The sequence below is a fragment of the Mirounga angustirostris genome, unplaced genomic scaffold (genome assembly GCF_029215605.1).
Source record: "Mirounga angustirostris isolate CCGP_5_RB_7025 unplaced genomic scaffold, mMirAng1.0.hap1 SCAF_4, whole genome shotgun sequence".
In the NCBI taxonomy this organism is placed as follows: domain Eukaryota; kingdom Metazoa; phylum Chordata; class Mammalia; order Carnivora; family Phocidae; genus Mirounga; species Mirounga angustirostris.
The window spans coordinates 133645074-133664427 of NW_026991712.1; the positions used below are offsets into that span (position 1 = coordinate 133645074).

A 19354-nucleotide genomic window follows, 5' to 3' on the forward strand; every position below is an offset into this window, starting at 1 on the left:
CAAGTAGGGAGCCTGATACAGGGGGCTCGATCCCAGGACCCCAGGCTCAATCCCAGGACCCAGGGATCACAACCTGAGCTGAAGGCAGCTTCTTAACCAACTGAGCCACCCAGGGGTCCCAATAAATAAGATTTAATCTTATGATCTAATAGAGAAGAAAAGCACTGATACAGGAAAAGAATGATAAGGACCATTAAAGAAGTATCATTAAGGAAGTACCATCAGAATGTACTGTGAGTGCTCAAGTAGGGAAATATTTAGTTATTAATTATAAAAAGTAATTACTAATAACTTTTAATACATTTGGTAAATAAATCCTCATATGATATATACATCTGTACTCCCATGATCTCTTGATTTTATTCTCTACTTACTACCCTTTCTGACAATTGTGTGTAGTAGATAGAATTATTTTGAGATAGAAGAATCACTGAAAACTTCTTATGAAAGCTAGCACTTGTATAAGATTTTGAGGCATGAGACGGATAGCTGGAGAATAATATAGAAAAGACTACCTTTCAAAATTAAAAATACTATTTAAGAATTCTTATGGATTCCACCATTTAATTAGAAAGAAATATTACCAGGGTGCCTGGGTGGCTCAGTTGGTTAAGCAACTGCCTTTGGCTCTGGTCATAATCCCAGACTCCCGGGATCAAGTCCCACATGGGGCTCCCTGCTCAGCGGGAGTCTGCTTCTCCCTCTGACCCTCTCCCCTCTCATGCTCTCTCTCACTCTCTCTCAAATAAACAAAATCTTTAAAAAAATACAAAAAGAAAGAAATATTATCTATGTGATTGTGATTATTATTTTGATAGTTCAGGTATATTTTTCATTCATTTGTGCTTGCAATTCTCCAACTTCTGCTCCATGAACATGTGACATCACAAATGGTTTGCATTTTGCATGACTTTTTCCTCTTACAAACGTTTCCTCCAGCTTCTCTATTCCTTGAATGACTTTTTAACAATATAGTATTATATAGCTATGATTTTAAAATAAATCAGTTTCATTATGTTCAAATTGTATATAAAATAATCAAAGAAAAATAATATCCAGAGAGTGATATGAATGAGTGGTCAGTGATGTTAGACATCAGTGTTTACCTGTTTTAAAAATCAGAATCAAGTTTTAAATGTGATAAAATAAGTTTCATTGTACTGTGAGCTCCTTGAGATCACAAGCTTTATCTTTCCATTGCTTGGCATGTAGCACATGCTCATTCAATCTTTGTTTAATGAATATTTATAGCGTTAATATACATTAATCACTGATCAGTGGAGAACGGAGAAGTTAATGTTGAATAAGGTTAAAATTCATTCACTATTCCTTCAAAAAAACTAGTTCAGTTCTGGGGCACCTGGGTGGCTCAGTTTGTTAAGCGACTGAATCTTAGTTTTGGCTCAGGACAGGATCTCATGGTCATGAGATGGCGGGCCATGCTGAGCGCAGAGTCTGCTTGAGGTTCTCTTTCTCTGTCCCTCCCCGCCTCATGTGCGCATGTGTGTGTTCTCTCTCTCTCTCTCTCTCTCTCTCTCTCTCTCACACACACACAAACATAAATAAATAAATGAAATCTTAAAAAACAACAACAACAAAAACTAGTTCGGTTCTAACAATTTTTAAAGAACTGTTCCTGGTCCTGAAGATATGATAATGAATAGCAGGTTCCAACTGTGCCCTCAAGGACATTACAGGTTACTAGGAAGAACAGACATCAAGCCACAATTTAACTCTTCTTGTGGCAAGTGCTATGAAGGAGAAAGCACCCAGAGCAAATGACAAGAGGCTGTTTCTGATTGTAATGCTGACATAGTTAATTTTTTAAAAATGTTCTTCTAAATATAGCAAAGAATATGCTTATTGTTAGAACTGAGAGCAGATTCAGAGTAACAAAAAAAAAAAACTGAAACAGGAAAAATTAAGATGAAAAGGTCCTCCTTTTCTCTGATAAGTTTTTAGCCAAGTTTTTTTTAAAGAATTCATTTTTATGTATCTGAGAGAGAGAGCAGGAGCGGAGGGGGGAGGGGCAGAGGGAGAGGTAGAAGCAAGAAGCAGACTCTCTGCTGAGCAGGGAGCCCAATGTGGGGGCTCATTCCCAGGACCCTGAGATCATGACCTAAGCTGAAGGCAGATGTTAAACCAACTGAGCCACCCAGGTGCCCCTAGGCAAGGTTTTTAATACCTGAAGGAACTTGTTTGAAACCTGAAGGAACCTGAAGAATTGGGGAATGAGGTAATGGGGAAAGTAATTAAATGGACTGATTCTAAATAATATATTCCTAAAGCATCTGTCACTATGCTTTACATGCAATATATGCTCAAAAAGCATTAAGAGACTAAATTAATTAATTTATAAGAGTAAGACATGATGGGTTAAAAGACACTTAGAGGAGACTACCAAAGTTGGATTATTTTAATTAGGAACTAGGAGTGAATTTAGAAAGAAATGATATGACAATGACTTGGACAAAGGGATTTGTATTTCTTTTAAATCTTGTTCTTCAATGCGTCAGTTTGTCCAGATATTACTTCTAATGTCTCATAGCTAACTTACACTTTTGGGCTGAGGATCAGTGCTAATCCAGAAGGATATTAAAAAAAAACAGTGTATCTATCTATCTACCTATTACCAATGTAGATTACAGCTTCATTATTCTTCATTAGAACTCTCATTTTGAGATTATGCTGTTTCTAAATTTTAAGTGAATATGTCATTTTTTAAAAGAAATATGCATTATTTATTAAATCACAAAATGTTGACTACACTGGATTAGGTTACCTTTTCTATCACAGGTGACTGATTTGTAGAGACACTGATTTTCTCTTTTTTTTTTAAGATTTTATTTATTTGAGAGGGAGAGAGAGAGAGCATAACCAGGGTGAGGGGCAGGGGGAGAAGCAGACTATCCGCTGAGCAGGGAGCCCAATGCCGGGCTCGATGTTGGGACTCCGGGATCATGACCTGAGCCAAAGGCGGATGCCCAATCCACTGAGCCACCCACATGCCCCGAGACATGGATTTTCATACAACTCCTCTCCCCTCCCTTGCTTTGTGCTAACAACCTGCTTGTCTTCTGAAGTAAGTGATTTTCCCAAGAGGTAAGTTGTAGGTTTTGGGGGAGTAGAGCTGTTCAGAAGAAACAGGGTTAGGGAGGTGGGGGGGATGGATTAGCCTGATGATGGGTATTAAAGAGGGCACGTATTGAATGGAGCACTAGGTGTTATATGCAAACGATGAATCATGGAACACTACAACAAAAACTAATGATGTAATGTATGGTGATTAACATAATAAAATAAAATTAAAAAAAGGAAACAGAGTTAAATTATATTTCATACAGGAGATGGAAAGGGATAGATATTGTTGGTTGCCTTATGCTCAGCCATTATCCTCTTCTACTTATTAACCCAAATGATTTTAAGCCACTTTTAGTTGTACATTCTCTAACCTGAAATCAAAATCATTCTGATTCATGGGAAGTTTGTGTGGATCTGGTGTAAAAGAAATTATGCAGTTAGTTTATATTTTAGTCTATTGATAAAATATTCTGATCACACAGTGAATATTATATAGAAACATAGACAATATACATTTTTTTAAAAAAATAGTAACATCCTTGGATAGTGGTTTGGTATAATATTACTCTCAAAATTCTCAAAAGTGCTGAAAAGATAAGGTATTTGTTAAAGCACAAGCAATTGTAGTTATACAGCACATCTGTTGGGGTGCCTGGGTGGCTCAGTCATTAAGTGTCTGCCTTCGGCTCAGGTCATGATCCCAGGGTCCTGGGATCAAGCCCCGCATCGGGCTCCCTGCTCGGCAGGAAGCCTGCTTCTCCCCCTGCCACTCTCCCTGCTTGTGTTCCCTCTCTCTGTCAGATAAATAAATAATAATAAAAAAACCCCAGCACATCTGTTAGTGCAGCATCATAACTTTTTATTGCTATGAAAAATATAAAGCCAAAATTTTAAAAGACTTTACCTGGGGCCTGAATCAATCAGCCAAATGGGTGGGGAGGGTGTTCTAGACAAATGGAAGAACATGAACATCAGTTGCCCTACAAATTATTCCCTATGGCAAGAAAGCAACAGATGAAGTTTGAAAATCTATAGCATTCTACTTAGTGGGAAGTTTGAGAATAAAAAAGCTATCTTATTGCACTCAGGATGCTTTTGATTACAGAGATCAGAAAATATGACTCAGATTAGTTTAACTGATAAGGCAAGTCATTTGATCAAATATGAGCGCCAGATGGAGAGAAGTTCTCAGGGGTGGTTGGCCTGATATGTCAACAGTTTTATCAAAAACCCAGGTTCTTTCTGTATCCTTACTCACAAGCACCCTAGATGATTGGGTGGATGCTAATGGTTAATGAAGCTGTATTCTTTCTTCTTCATATGAAGATATGGAATGAGAGGAAGAAGGGCTTTTCATGACTCTGTTTTGAATGTTAGGAATCATTTTTCTAGAAACTTCTACCCAGCTTCTCTCTGTTTCTTACCAGCTTGAATCAAATCACTTGCCTATACTTTGATTAATTCCAGATAAGGGGGAACAGGACTTTTAAAACAATCAGGATTATCACAGAACTAATTTATAGGGGCATTTTTTCCTGAGCCATGTGAGCTACATGGAAAGGATCAATATACTTGAATGAAAGTGAGATTTTGAGAGGAAGAAACAAGAGAGAGATGAGTTAGAATAAACAAAGGGAGCCCATTGCTTTTTATTCATCAAGAGCCTACTATATTCAGATATGTTAGTAGGAATTTTTATTTAGTAAATTATTTAATTAGCATGTTATCTACAAATAAAAATGGTATTCTGTGGGGAGAAAAAGTGTTTTTTTCAGCTGGCAACTTCAAAAATTACGTAAGTCCTTTTCTTGATACAAATACATTTTGTTGTTATGCAGAAGTGTTTTGGCATACTTTATGTTTTTGTCACACAGAATATATTTTAAAAAGTATATTCAAAAGTTGAGATTTAATTTAATAATTTTTATTTCTGCATCAAGAACAGTCTTAAGTAAAATTGGAATTCTTTTTTTTAATGTTTTACTCTTAAAGATTTATTTATTTATTTTAGAGAGTGAGAGTGGGGGTGAGGGGCAGAAGGAGAGGAAGAGAGAAACTTAAGCAGACTCCCTCCTGAGCACGGAGCCTGAAGTGGGGCTCGATCTCATGACCCTGAGATCATGATTGGAGCTGAAACCAAGAGTTGGACACTTAACCGACTGTGCCACACAGGTGACCCTGGATTTCTTTTATTATTATTTTTAAGAGTGTGAGTTCTATTTTTAATTATTATTTAATGAGAGTGTGGTGAAATACAACTGACAATACGGTTTTGGGCCACTGTCCTGATTCTTGCTACAAAGACTACAATTTTGCCCACCTTGCAGTATAAAATTCAACATGGTGAATAAAACATATAATGTCTTCATATTATTACAAAAATATTTTTGTCCTTATGGATTCCTTATAAAAGCTTTAAGGCCATCTAGGGGTCTACAAACCAGTCAAAGAACTACTGCTCTATAGAAACCTTGTAAAGTCAGCCAATTTAACTTACAAATTAAGCTTAGTTTAAAAAAAAAATTGCAACCTTGTTTTCCTCTTGGCACTGTGGTAGGTATTAGGGCAAAAAAGATGTATAGTATAATGTTCCTGCTCTCAAGGAGTAGGAACATTCAAGAATGATTCTAGGCCCGGGAATTGAATTGTGAGCAGATAACCACCTCAGTGTTTTAAGTATTCTGATCTTTCTCACTCATCTTCACTCTTCTGAGTAGTCAGGGGGTTGCTTTTTATTAAAAACAAAAGAAAAACCTACTTTAGATTTTCAAAGATTACCTAGTTGTAACAGTTTTCAGTTTAAGTTAGTCCCTTACTCATTGATGCTGTTTTCCATAGTTTTGCATCCTTCTGCTCTTTCCCAAAATGGCATTTGGAATTCTAGGGGAGATTACTGTGTCCTTGTGGTGCCAACAGTGGGAGAAAAGGCACTTTGTATTCATAGGTCAATGGGGTGTCCTTTTGGACTCTGTGCTGATTATTTCCTTGCCCATTTGGTCATTGCTTTTGTAGCTGACATTCAGTGACCAAGTCGGAATTATGTTTTTCCTGAGCCTGGTTAAGGGCCTCTAGTCCTCCCAGATAACTTGGCCCCAACTTAGTCCTCAATGGCATTTGAACTTTGGATACAACCTAATTAAACCCTAATCTATAGCTTTGGAGTTACTTTCTTCTATCGCAGGAGTTTATATTAGCAATAATCACGCCTCGGATAAACCTCATTGGCTATGATACTGCCACTGTGCAAAGCTTCACGGGAGTTTCTCTAGTAAGCTACTTTCTGTGCTCCTGCAGGGCACTTGGGAATGTCTAGATACCTGTGAAACTACAAGGCATTCTGGACATTGACACTCTGGGCAAGTAACTAGTTAGCATCTGTCCAAACACACCTAACATTGCCTTTATTTTGTTTAATAGGATTGCCTCTGGTTGTGCAGAATCATTCTGCAAAAAGTTCACCTCACCAATACTATGAAAGAATAGCCTTTCAGCCCCAGAACTGACCCTCATCTATATAGCAAACAGCCCTTCTTTAGGCTGGAGATGAAAGGTCAGGACACACAGGTCCTATTGCCTAATTCTTTTACTTCAGGATTTCTCCACTTTCTCAACATTCACCTGAGGTCAGAAGAGGCAAAATTTCCACTTAACCCAGATTTCACCAGGATTTCCTCTAAGTCATCGTATACTCCTTCTAGAAAAGCCATTCACCCTCTACTCCCTTCCCAAGGCTAGTGGAAAGACTGCAATGGGCACAATTTATAAGACAGAAAAGTAAAAATATATCTTCTTACATTTTAATATGATAATGTATGAGAAATCTCAAGAAAGATCAGTCATGTGGAGTTTTTTCTTCTTTCTTTCTTAAACTTGGTCACAAACCTTTAATGAAAAGAGTATTTCAAGAGATAAATTTTCTTGAAATTTTGGGAAACATTGGAGTCTTTCAAAAAGGAATAAATGAACCACAGGTCAGATCCAGGAGAAAAGTTCAGAAAGATGAAGACTTGGAATGCATCACTAACTGGTAAATGGGGAGTTTCCTGGAGATGTTAAGAAGTTTTTGTTTACATTTTAAATGATATTGTAGAGAGCTGAGGAATATGCAGGAGATAAGAAAATGGCAGTGAGTGACACTATATTTTCCAAGGAGGTGGGTTGAGAAGTGAGTGAATTAGGGCATTGGCTAGGGGAAAGACCCTTCATAGAACTTATTTTTGGTGGCTGAAGCATGAGCGTGTCCACACTAAGGTCAATGAACTACTCAGAAGAAGTTATTGAAGATTTAGGAGAAAGGAGAATGGAGCCATTCTGCTATGCATTGACCACTTGACCTTTACCCTACTGATTTCCAATAGTTGTGATAAACCAAGTTCCCCTGCACATGTGAGTCCATTTCTGTTCTACTCTCATGAGTGACTCTATGTCAAATGAGTCTATAATAAAACAAATACAAATATAATGGGTTTAAATATCTGATAGGATAAATTCCCTTCCAATATACTTCAAAATATTCTTGGCTCTTCTGGTCTAATCATTAATATAAATATAATTTTTTAGTTAAGCTTTTCAAAATCAGTGAAAAACCCTGGTGAAATTTTGATTGGAATATCATTGAATGTACAGATTAAATTGGGAGAATTTATCTTTTAGCAAAAGTGAATCTATCCATTCATGAATAGTTTGCTAGTTTTATATACTTTCATGTTCTTCATGACCTTGCTCATCACTAGGATTTATTCTTTTATTTTTACAGATCATTTTCATATTGTGAATACAACTATTTCTTTAAAACTTATTCTCCAACTGATGCTGATATTGAATGGGAATTATTATTGATTTTTAGATATTGATCTTATATTTAGAAGCTTATTGATTAATAATTAGAAGCTGTTAGACTTTGGTTATTAACCTCAGAGTTTATAGAATCAACTAGTTTTATATTCAGTTATACCAAAGAGGAATAATATGATATTATTTTTTTCCACCCAAATACTTACATCAAATCAGTTGGGAGGAACATTTGAGTAGGGAATAAATATAGTCAGGAAGCAAGCGGTGTAGATATTTGGGGGAGGAACATTCTAGAAAAGTGGGCTTTGTTTGTTTTACAGTATTATTATTTTTATAGTCCATTTTCTTTCCAAATATTAATATCCTCTCTCTTCTTTCTCTCTTCCTAACCCTAGATTTTTGTCAACTTTCTAATTTTCTTGTTGTTTAAAAGATCTAGTTTTTGCTTTCATTAATTTTTTTGTTCCCTATTCAATAATTTTGATATATTTTCATTATCACCTTTCTCTTATTTCCATTTGCTTTGTTCTTTTTATAATTTCTTGAGTTAACCTCTTACCTCATTAATTTTCAATCTTTTCACTTTTTAATGCCATTGATTTCCCAAGATATCTCATAAGTTTTGAATTTTAGTGTCTTTATTGTCAAATTCTTAACGTTATGCCACTTACATTGTGATATCTTCTTTGAGATATTTTCATAAGATATTTGAAAGTACTTTTTTTATTTAAATCATGTGAATGTTAGGGTGTGTTTTCTTATTGAATGTAAGAATGTTTTACGATCAGAAATCATTGAATTTATCATTTTTATTTGATTTTTTGGAGATTTTCTTTCTAGTAGGTGACCACATTTTGAGGAAGTTTTATATGTGTTTGAGAATAGAAATTCTCTAATTGATGAATTCTATGTTCAATTTAATAATTAGGTAACTTAAGTCATCTATTTTTCACTGATTTTTTCCTGTGTTCAATGCATCAGTTACTAAATAAGTCTATTAAAATTTATTATGATTATAGAGCAATCATTATCTTTTTTGCAATTTTGTGATATTGCTTTACATATTTTGAGCTATGTTATTCCATGTGTTTACATTTAGAGTTATAGTATCTTCATGGTGAATGTTATCATTTTTTAAAGGCTTATTTTTCCCAAATAATATTTTTGCCATTATTTCGGTTTGGTCTGATATTAACGGAACCATACCATCTTTCTATCAGTATTTGCCAGCATACTATTTTTCCATCTCTTTATTTCCAATTTCTGTCAACCTTTAGGTGTTCAGTTATGTCTGAAACAGCAGATGTCCTACTAAGAAGCATATATGAGAAACTGGGGATTCTGGAGGAGAGGGGGTGGGGGGATGGGTTAGCCTAGTATTAAGGAGGGGAGGGCACGTTCTGCATGGAGCACTGGGTGTTATATGCAAACAATGGATCATGGAACACTACATCAAAAACTAATGATGTAATGTATGGTGATTAACATAACATAATAAAAAAAAAGAAGCATATATTGGATTTTAATATTTTCAATACAGCCTAAGACTGTTTTTTAATAAGTTTATTACACATACACTTATTGTCATTACTGATAAACTTTGACTTACATTTAACATCTTACTTGTGTTTTCTCTTTATCATACCTTTAGCTTTTTTACTCCTTTCCTGCTTTGTATTAGATTGTTCCAGTTATGTTCATAACCAGTTTTATTTTATTTTCCTATCCTCTATTGATTTGAAGTTTACACATTGCACATTTATTCTTTAGGTGAATCCTTGACTTAATTAAGAGTATTCTTAATCCATATTTCTAGCTTACTCCAGAAGACTACAGAGACCTTACAGCATTTAAACTCTCCTCATATTCCATGCTGATATCTAGCATTCTAGTTCTAATTGCTCTTATGCCCTCAAATTAATCATCATTATTGTTTTATATAATTGATGCTTATTTAGATTTGTCAATACCAATTACTATGCTTATCATATTCTTATATCACATTCTTTCTTTCTGAATTTGAATTTCTCCATAATAAAGGGTAGACTTTGGTGGCTATTTCAAACAGGGTCTATAAGTGGCAAAGTCTTTAGGCTTTGTCTGACACATACTTGCTTTCATTCTTGATTAACAATTTATATGGGAAGAGAATTTTCAATTAAGTTATTTTTCAGCAGCATTTTGAAGAAGATATTCCAGTATTTTTCTGTCTCTATGACTATTGCTATTATTGCTTTCTGCCTAAATATCATTCTTTAAAGGTAATCTGCCTTTTGTTTTGTTTTTAAGTTGTACATGCAATTGTAAAAATTAAATAATGCATATAAAACAAGTAGAATGGAGTATGGCACATAGTAAGTTCAAAATAAACCTTAATCACTGTTGTTATTACTTTAAACATACATATTTTTTCGCTTGAAGTTTTCTTTATCTCAAGTTCTTGAGTTGCTGATTCTTTTGTTTATATTTTCTGTAACTCTCCCTTATGATGAATTGTTTCCTTACCTGGTAGTGGTTTATCACTTTTGTTTTGTTTCTTTTGCGGGGGTGGGGGGTGGGGGGGTGTGTGCAGAAAATGACTGTAGCCATTTCCCAGTAGGGGCTTCCAGAACTAGTTAGTTTTTGTTTTGTTTTGTTTTGTTTTGTTTTGTTTTGTTTTGTTTTCTATTGAGTTATATTTGACATACAATATTTTGTAAGTTTAAGATGTACAACATGTTGACTTGATACATTTATACTGCAATATGATTGGCATGATAGCCTTAGCTAACACCTTCATTGTGTCACATACTTATCATTCCTTTAGTGTTGGGAACAATTAAAATCTAGTCTCTTAACAAGTTCAACATTTATAATACAGTTTTGTTGTCTCTAGTAACTATACTGTGTATTAGGTCTCCAGGATTTATTTATCTACTAGTTGCAAGTATGTACCCTTAAGCAACATTTCTCCTGTCCCCCATGCTCCAGCCCTGGTAACCACCATTTACTCTCTGCCTTTATGGTTTTGCTTTTTTTAGATTCCACATATAAAAGGGATCATACAGTATTTGCCTTTCCACTATAGGAAGTATCATACAATATTTGCCTTTCTCTGTCTGACTTATCTCACTCAGCATAATGTCCTCAAGGTCCACCCATGTTGTTGCAAAGGAGTTTCATGCTTGAATAATATTCCAGTGTGTATGTGTGTGTGTGTTTATCTTTCCATTCACTGGTAGATCCTTAGGCTGTTTCCATATTTTGGCTATTGTGAATAATGCTGCAATAAACATGGGAGTGCATAAGTCTCTTTGGTAATCTGTTTTCATTTCCTTTGAGCATACATACAGAAGTAGGATTGCTGAATCTTATGGTAGTTTTATTTTTAAGTTTCTAAGGAACCTCCATACTGTTCTCCACAGTAGCTGAACCAGTTTACAATCCAACCAACAGAGCATAAGCGTTCCTTGTTCTCCACATCCTCACCAACACCTATCGCTTGTTTTCTTAATGATTGCATTCTTACAAATGTGAGGTAACATCTCATCTTGGTTTTGATTTGCATTTCCCTGGTTATTAGTGATGTTGAGCACCTTTTCATGTACCTGTTGACCATTTGGATGTCTCCTTTGGAAAAATGTTTAGTTCCTCTGTCTATTTTTTTCCTTTGTCTATTTTTAAATCAGTTTGTGTTGTTGTTATTGGGTTTTAATGAGTTCTTTATAAATTACGGATATTAACCCCTTTCAGATATATGTTTTGCAAAACTTTCTCCCATTCTGTACATTGCCCTTTTCATTTTGTTGGTTGCCTTCCTTTGCTGTGCAGAAGCTTTTAAGTTTGATGTAGTCCCATTTGTCGATTTTTTATTTTCTTTTTTTGTGTGTGCTTTTAATGTTATATTAAAAAAAATTCATTGCCAAGACTATGTCTTCCCTATTTTTTTTCCTAAGAGTTTTATGATTTCAACTCTTATGTCTAAGTCTTTGATCCATTTAGAGTTCATTTTTGTGAGTGGTGTAAGATAGGGATTTAATTTCATGGTTTATCAGTTTTTTTTCTGTACTCACCTCCTGTGGAGGTTTTATTTGCTGTTTTGTTATGTTGTTTGTTTTTTTCTTTCCTGTGGGCATCCCATGAGTACTGGGTTTTCAAACTTTCCATAATGCAAAGCTTTGCTTTTTGTTGGACTCCCTAGAGTTTTCCTGGTATTGGGCCAACTTTTATACTTAAAATCTTAGAATTCCTATTCCATATAAGTAGTGTCAATATGAACCTCATACCATGTAAGACTCAGTGTAAGATGGGAGTCTTTCTTTTTCTTACTTTAGAGCAAAGATGAACTCTTACAGGCTATCACCTTAGTATAAGTATCTAGGTTTCAGATCCTCACCTTACTCTGGTCCAAGTCTCATCTGCTTCCTGTTGTTAAAATCACACACCCTAACCCCTAGGGATTATATCTGGTTAATACCTGTCTGAATTCCCACAGCATCAACTAATGTCCATGTTGAAATGGCATTTGGTTACTTCTTTTCTGTCAAGTGGGATTTTTCATCTCTTCCATGAGAGGTTGATTATATATTTAAAAATTGCTATATGTCATCAAATATTTCTATATAGTTGAGCGGGAGTCTTTTCCATGCCAACTCAGTCTGCCAGAATGTTGGAAATCTATTTGTTTTTTATCTGATACATAATATATGTGATTAAAAAAACACCAGATTAAAAGAAAACAGTTTTTTTGTTTTACTATTGAGAAGCTGGGTGGATGTAGAGATCTAGTGCTTAAGAGAGAGATCTGTATTCATTTACTAAGATCACACATCTTTAGCTAATCAGGGACTTCATAACAACAACCATGTTTGACAAGTATCATCTTTATATTCTTCTTATAGATAAGGAAACCAAAGAGGAGATTAAATGAATTAGCCAGAGGAAAGAGATAGAACCAGCATGATTATTCAAGATACTAACTCAAATACAGGGTTCTTTTCTTCATAAGGCCACTTATAAGTTCAGTTGAAACTTTTCAGACAACATGACTATTATTCTGCATAGTGAAAGTTTGAGTCATCACCTCAATGAGTATTATAAAATATCAAAGCCATATCAGAAAGAAACCAGAATTTCTCTCGGTATTTTGTGTGGTATCTATTTTACCTATTCTGAGATCTAAAATGTGGTCGAAGCCTTCGGGTCAAGGTGAGTTCATGATAAGCAACTACTTGCTTAAGAACTATATAGGAGAAAATACAAACTTAATGTGTGATGGTTTTGTCCTCCAAGTCAGGAAGTTAAACTTACTTTTTCTTTTAAATTGACTTGAATAAGAAAAGGGAACCATAATTGAGACTAAAAATCATACAGCTGTCTTATATTATTTTTTTGGAATATTAGTAAAACTCTTTGTTTATAAGACATTTACTCCAACTTTGCCTATGATATAGAGAAAGCTATTTGTTGAATTAATATAGCAATACATTATCAGAAACAGTATGTTTCTGATACACACAGACAGGCATATATATACATTATATATATAAACATATATAAATGGATGTTTTAGATGTCTTCGGACTTTATAACATAGTCATGTTTTAATTTTATACAAAACTAAACTGTAGGAACTAAACTGTACATTTTTAAGATATTTTATCAGTTTTCTATTTATGAATGTAAGAGCTAGAAGCAAAATTAGAGATAATTTAATTCTCCCTTCTTATTTCAAAGATTAAATAATATCAAAACAGAACCAAGGCCGAAATGCTAGTTTTAGCACCTTTCAAGTATATTATGATTCTTTTCAATATATATTGAAATATAAAGGGTAAAGTAATTTAACAAAATAAAATGTTTATTTTATTCATTCTAAACCTGGGTGTTTAAAATAACCATTACCACTGAGTTCATTTATTCTGTATTTTATTAGATCAAGTTGTATCTATTTAGACAACAGAATTGATTGTTTGAATTCCTTATTTTTAATGTGGCTGCTTGACATGGTAAAATCAAGAGTCAATGATACAAAGCTCACATTAAAATATTAAAAAATGTTAGATCTAGCATTTTTTGCTTCACTGTCACTAGGTTTGAAATTAAAAACAATACAAATATTGACTTATTCTCATAATAATTCTTTTGAGGTAAAAAAATAATGAAATGGGTAACAGTTCCCCATTGGCATAGCAGTAAGAGTTATGGACTCTGGAGTGAGACTGTCTGGCTTCAATTCTGGGTCAGTTATTTAGCCTTTTTGTGCCTCAGTTCCAGCTGTAGAATGGAGATCCTAACACCATTGTGAGAATGACATGTGTTGAATATGTATGGTGCTTAGAAGAAGAGAACCTAGTGCAGAGTTAACAGTGAATAAGTCAGCTATTATTGTTATTGTTGGTAACAGTGTTATTTTTAATTAATTAATTTTATTTTGGTAAGAACACTTAACATGAGATCTACCCCCAAAACAAATTTCTTAAGTGTACAATACATTATTTTTGACTGTAGTTACAATGTTGTACAACAGATCTCTAGAGCTTATTCATCTTGTTTAAGCGAAACTTTAAGCCCATTGATAAATAATTCTCTTATGTCCTCCTCCATTTCCTCCTCTACTCAGCCCCCAGGAGACACCATTCCATGCTTGGAACCTATGATTTTGACTATTATTTTTTACTACCACTATAATAACTCTGACAGTAAAGAGTCTTCAAGATAGCTTAGACCATCTGATAAATTGGAGAAGAAAATGTATATTGAATTGTTTAGACCACTAAGGTTTATAGGGATTTATAGGAATTTAAACTAATGTAGAATTTAGTTACCCAAATCAAATAGGCTGTTTGCAAATGGAAATTTAGTTCCTGGTCAAGAATAGAATTGAAAAATTGTGATTCCAGATGATCTCAGGCTCTTTTCATTTTCTGGATCTGTGTTAACCATGTTCTCTATATTTTAAAGGAGGCTAACCTAATCAAAGATAATATCAATACTACAGATCACTCTTAAACCTGAGTATTTGGTAAGGCCCAAAGTGAAATTAATCAAAAATTACTAAGTCAAAGATAGTATAACCATGATGGACTGAGACTTCCAGCCTTCTCTGAAGTATTGCCTAATTGACCTGTAAAGTATAAATAATAAACTCTTTATTTAAATTATTATATATGATTAGACCCTTCTTATTTTCTTTTCTCATTCTATATGTGACTCTGTGTGCTGACCAAAGAAAGGCATTCATAATTGGTAATTGGAGGATTAGCAATTTTTATGGACTATATTGTGACAATTTGGCTTATATCTGATTATATTTATTAAGGAAGTTATAGGTCTGTGGGTTGAAAATAATTTTTAGACCACAGAATTGTATTTGTAATAGACATTGTGTTTACCTTGCTAGTATCTATTTTACCTCTTTCCCATTTTGTGGCCACCATGCTAGTTTAGTGATTTTGACCACCCCATGAGCAACAGTTGGGTTGAAGCAATCAAGGAAATTATGTTTCCTGCCATGGTTAATGGTTTAGGAATGGGCACATAACTCAGGCCTAAGCCATCTGGTATAAGATATCCTCCTGATCACAGTAAATGTGACCAAAGTTATTTCATTCAGAAGGGAGCTTAGCACATATTAGCAATGAGTAAATGAAAGAAGCCCTCTTTTTCTCCTGGATGTTATCAAGGAAGCATTAGTCTGCTGTTTTTCTACCATGAGAAAAGCAATCCAAAGATGCAGCTAGTCCATGATCATGGCTAAGTCGAGAGAATTAAAGAGAAATGTAGCTGCAAAGAAATGTAGATGCATTTTAAAGATGTTTGCTCTTTAAAAAGAAAAAATCCCAGCAAATCCTTTGACTCTATCTTTAAAATATATTCGGGATCTGACCAACTTGCACATTTATTGCTATGGCTTAGTCCAAGCCACCCCCATCTCTTCTTGCTTGGCTTATTGCAATAACCTTCTAACTTGTCTCCCTGCTTCTACCCTTGTCCCCATTCAGTCTACTCTCAGCACAGGATCCAAGTGACTTGTTAAAGTGTATGATCTGGCCAGTTTTCTACTGAGCGTCTGCTAATAGCTTCTCATCTCATTCAGAGTGAAATCTAAGCTTCTTACAATAGCTTATAAGTTCTATATGCTCCAAACACTCTTTTTGTGACCTATTGCTCTCCACCTTAACTCTCCCTCGTTCTGCTTAGACCAAAATGGCCTTCTTTCTGCTTCTTAGCATCCCAGGCAAACTCCTACCTTTCACTACTTATTCCCTATACCTGGAATGCCTTCCTCCCAGATATTCTCCTAGATAGTCTCCTGGGTCACTTCATCATTTTGTTCAGGTCTTTATTCAGATGTTACTTCTGAAGTGAGAACTTTCAAGACCAAACTATTATTACAAGCACCACCATGCACCTCATACACACACTCACCACTACTCTACTTGATTCCTCCTCAGCATTATTTGTTTCTCCATTATCTTCATTATCATGTAATTGCTATACATTTACTTACTAATTGCGACTTTTTTTGTCTTCTCTTAATTGAATATAAGTTCTAGGAATGTTTCTGTTTGGTTTGCTGTTATATCACCAAAACAGAACACATTTCCTGACACAGAGTTGGCACTTAATAAAACCTTTGTTGTTGAGTGACTCATGAATCTCTGAATGAAATTTTGCCTAAAGTCTGATCTCTCTTTGAATTTTTTATTTACATAAAGCAATGCATTCCTTTCACTATGCAAGTAAATTTAAGTTGAACTATCTTTTCTTTGCAACTGACAACATTGTAACTGAGACAGTAATTAAATATTTGATGGACAGAATGAGCCTGCCAGAAGCAAACCTTGAGGTAGATAAGAATTCATGTGAAAGTGATTTATTAGGAAAAACTTTGTTATGGTTTGAGTTGTGCTCCCTCCCCCCAAGATGTTGAAGTCCTAACCCCTGGTACCTGTGATGTGAATGTGACCTTTTTGGAAATAAGTCATTACTCATGTAATTAGGTAAGGTGCAGTCATACTGGAATAAGGTGGGCTTTTAATCCAATATGACTAGAGTCCTTATAAGAAGGGAGAAATTTGGACATAGACATGAATGCAGGGAGAATGCCAAGGCCGAGATCAGGTGATGCTTATGCAAGTCAAGGAACAACAAAGATTGTCAATAAACCACCAGAAGCTAGGCCAGAGGCATAAAACAGATTCTCTCATAGCCCTCAAAAGGAAGTAACCTTACCAACACCTTGATCTTGAACTTCTAGCTTCCAAAACTATGAGATAATAAATTTCCACCCAGTTTGTGGTAGTTTGTTAGAGCAGCCCCAGGAAATAAATACAAGCTGCTGGGGGATTTAGGAAGTGGAACTGAGATGGGAAGAAAGGCAGGCAAGGAGACAAAGGTCCACAGAGGGTGACTTTGGTTCAATCTCACAAAACTGTGAACACTGCGAGCACCACTTCTGAGTTATCTTGGCCAGAGGCAGGAGAGCAGGAGCTTGTGAACTCCCGTACACAGCTGTTATTGATTAGGTGAACCCGACGGGGTTGGGTGGATGGAAGGGGCACTGCTGGCTTTCCTTGTGCTCACGGAAAAGCTGGCTCCAGCGGCCAGCAGCCAGCCTGTGAAGAAAGATCCATGGATGTTAACTGCTAGCTTTTGGAGGAAAAGAACAATAGTAGGCTATATGTGGAAATTTGGTAAAGGGCCTGAGGATGGGGCGCCTGGGTGGCTCCGTCAGTTAAGTGTCTGCTTTTGGCTCAGGTCATGATCCCAGGGTCCTGGGACCAAGCCCTGCATTGGGCTCCCCCCTCAGCAGGAGAGTCTGCTTCTCCCTCTCCCTCTGCCACTTACCCCACTCGTGCTCTCTATTGCTCGCACATTCTCTCTCAAATAAATAAATAAAATATTTAAAAAAATAAAATAAAGGGCCTGAAGATATGGGCAAAACACTGAAATCATCTGGCACAATGGGTTAAAAGGCAATTAAGGGACATTGAATAGTTGGAGAAAAGGGGGGAAGTACACCAGACATTGCTTTTCTGTATAGTAAGGTTCTGGTGGTTATTTTTATTTACATTATTTGAGGTAATAAACTTGAAAATGACTATTGTAAACATGTGTGTTGAGTATCTATAAGTAACTTCCTGATGTTTAAAATCATAACTGATTTGAGCATCATGGAATAACAAAAATGGAAACAAATGAGAAAGCAAATATTAAGATAAAACAATGAAAATTGTATGAAGGGCACAACTGTCCTTTAAATGGTATGTGTAGGGGTGCCTGGGTGGCTCAGTCATTAAGCGTCTGCCTTCAGCTCAGGTCATGATCCCAGGGTGCTGGGATCGAGCCCCACATCGGGCTCCCTGCTCCGCGGGAAGCCTGCTTCTCCCTCTCCCTCTCCCCCTGCTTGTGTTCCCTCTCTCTCAAATAAATAAATAAAATCTTTAAAAAAAAAATAAAAAGAATAAATGGTATGTGTATGGAGTGGCGCCTGGATGGCTCAGTATGTTAAGCGACCAACTCTTGATTTCAGCTTACGTCATGATCTCAGGGTCCTGAGCTTGAGCCCTGAAATGGGCTCTGCCCTAGGTGTACAGCCTGCTTAAGATTCTCTCTCCCTCTGCCCCGCCCCCTCACTCAAATGTGCATGCACTCTCTCTCAAAAAAACGAAATAAAATAAAAAATAAATGTGGTGTGAATGTATATGTGTGGGTGTGTATGTGGGTGTGATTTGAAAGGATTCACATTTAATTTGTCTGCAAAGACCTAGAAATCAGGGTAAGCAAAAAGAACCCAATAGATGGTACTCTGATTTAATCAAGTATATGTGTTGTTGGTACCCAGGTACAGAGCAGTTTCATTTTGAGATATTTTCTTGCCTGCCTGCAACTGAGAGACCAAGAGGGATAGGTTTCTAAAAGTTACACAAGAAGCTCTTGATTCTGCTGCTATTAAAAGAGAATCTTTTCTATGTGTATCCAAATCCAATAAAGTTAAAGAATTGTAGTAATAAAAGATATTGTTACCAATTGTATGGTTGATCTCCTCTATGCAAGAATCCACTGTCTTTCCTACTGCACTCAGGTCAAGATTGCATTTTAGTTTTCATTTGTGACTTCTCTTTAAAACACTTTTCATTTCATGCAGGTCATTACTTAATTGTTATATTTGATCAAATCCATGAACTGACTCAGAATTCTGACCCTAATATTTATACAAATAAAGATTTTGTAGTTATCCATCATTGCATTGTTTTATGTCTTTGTATTATAAGGTATCTTATGTATAATGAGCACAAGAAATATTTATTTTTCTAATATTTTAGAAGACTTTACTAGTGGCTTAACCAACAACCATTTATCCTTTCCTCCTCGCTAGTAAAACCATAATTTTGTTCAATATGTCTGGCTACATAGATGAATCAATATTTGTCCAAGCCTCTCATAATCTGAACAATCCCATTCCTCTTAGTCAGTTACTGTTTTGACCAATGAA

General features: G+C 35.4%; 1 protein-coding gene and 1 pseudogene across 2 annotated transcripts in view; both read right to left on the reverse strand.

Annotated features, from left to right (window-relative positions):
• Positions 1-19354, reverse strand: part of LRRC7 (leucine rich repeat containing 7) — a 959434-nt gene that overhangs the window by 540644 nt on the left and 399436 nt on the right. The window lies entirely within an intron of this gene.
• Positions 6261-6332, reverse strand: LOC123860577 (U4 spliceosomal RNA; annotated as a pseudogene).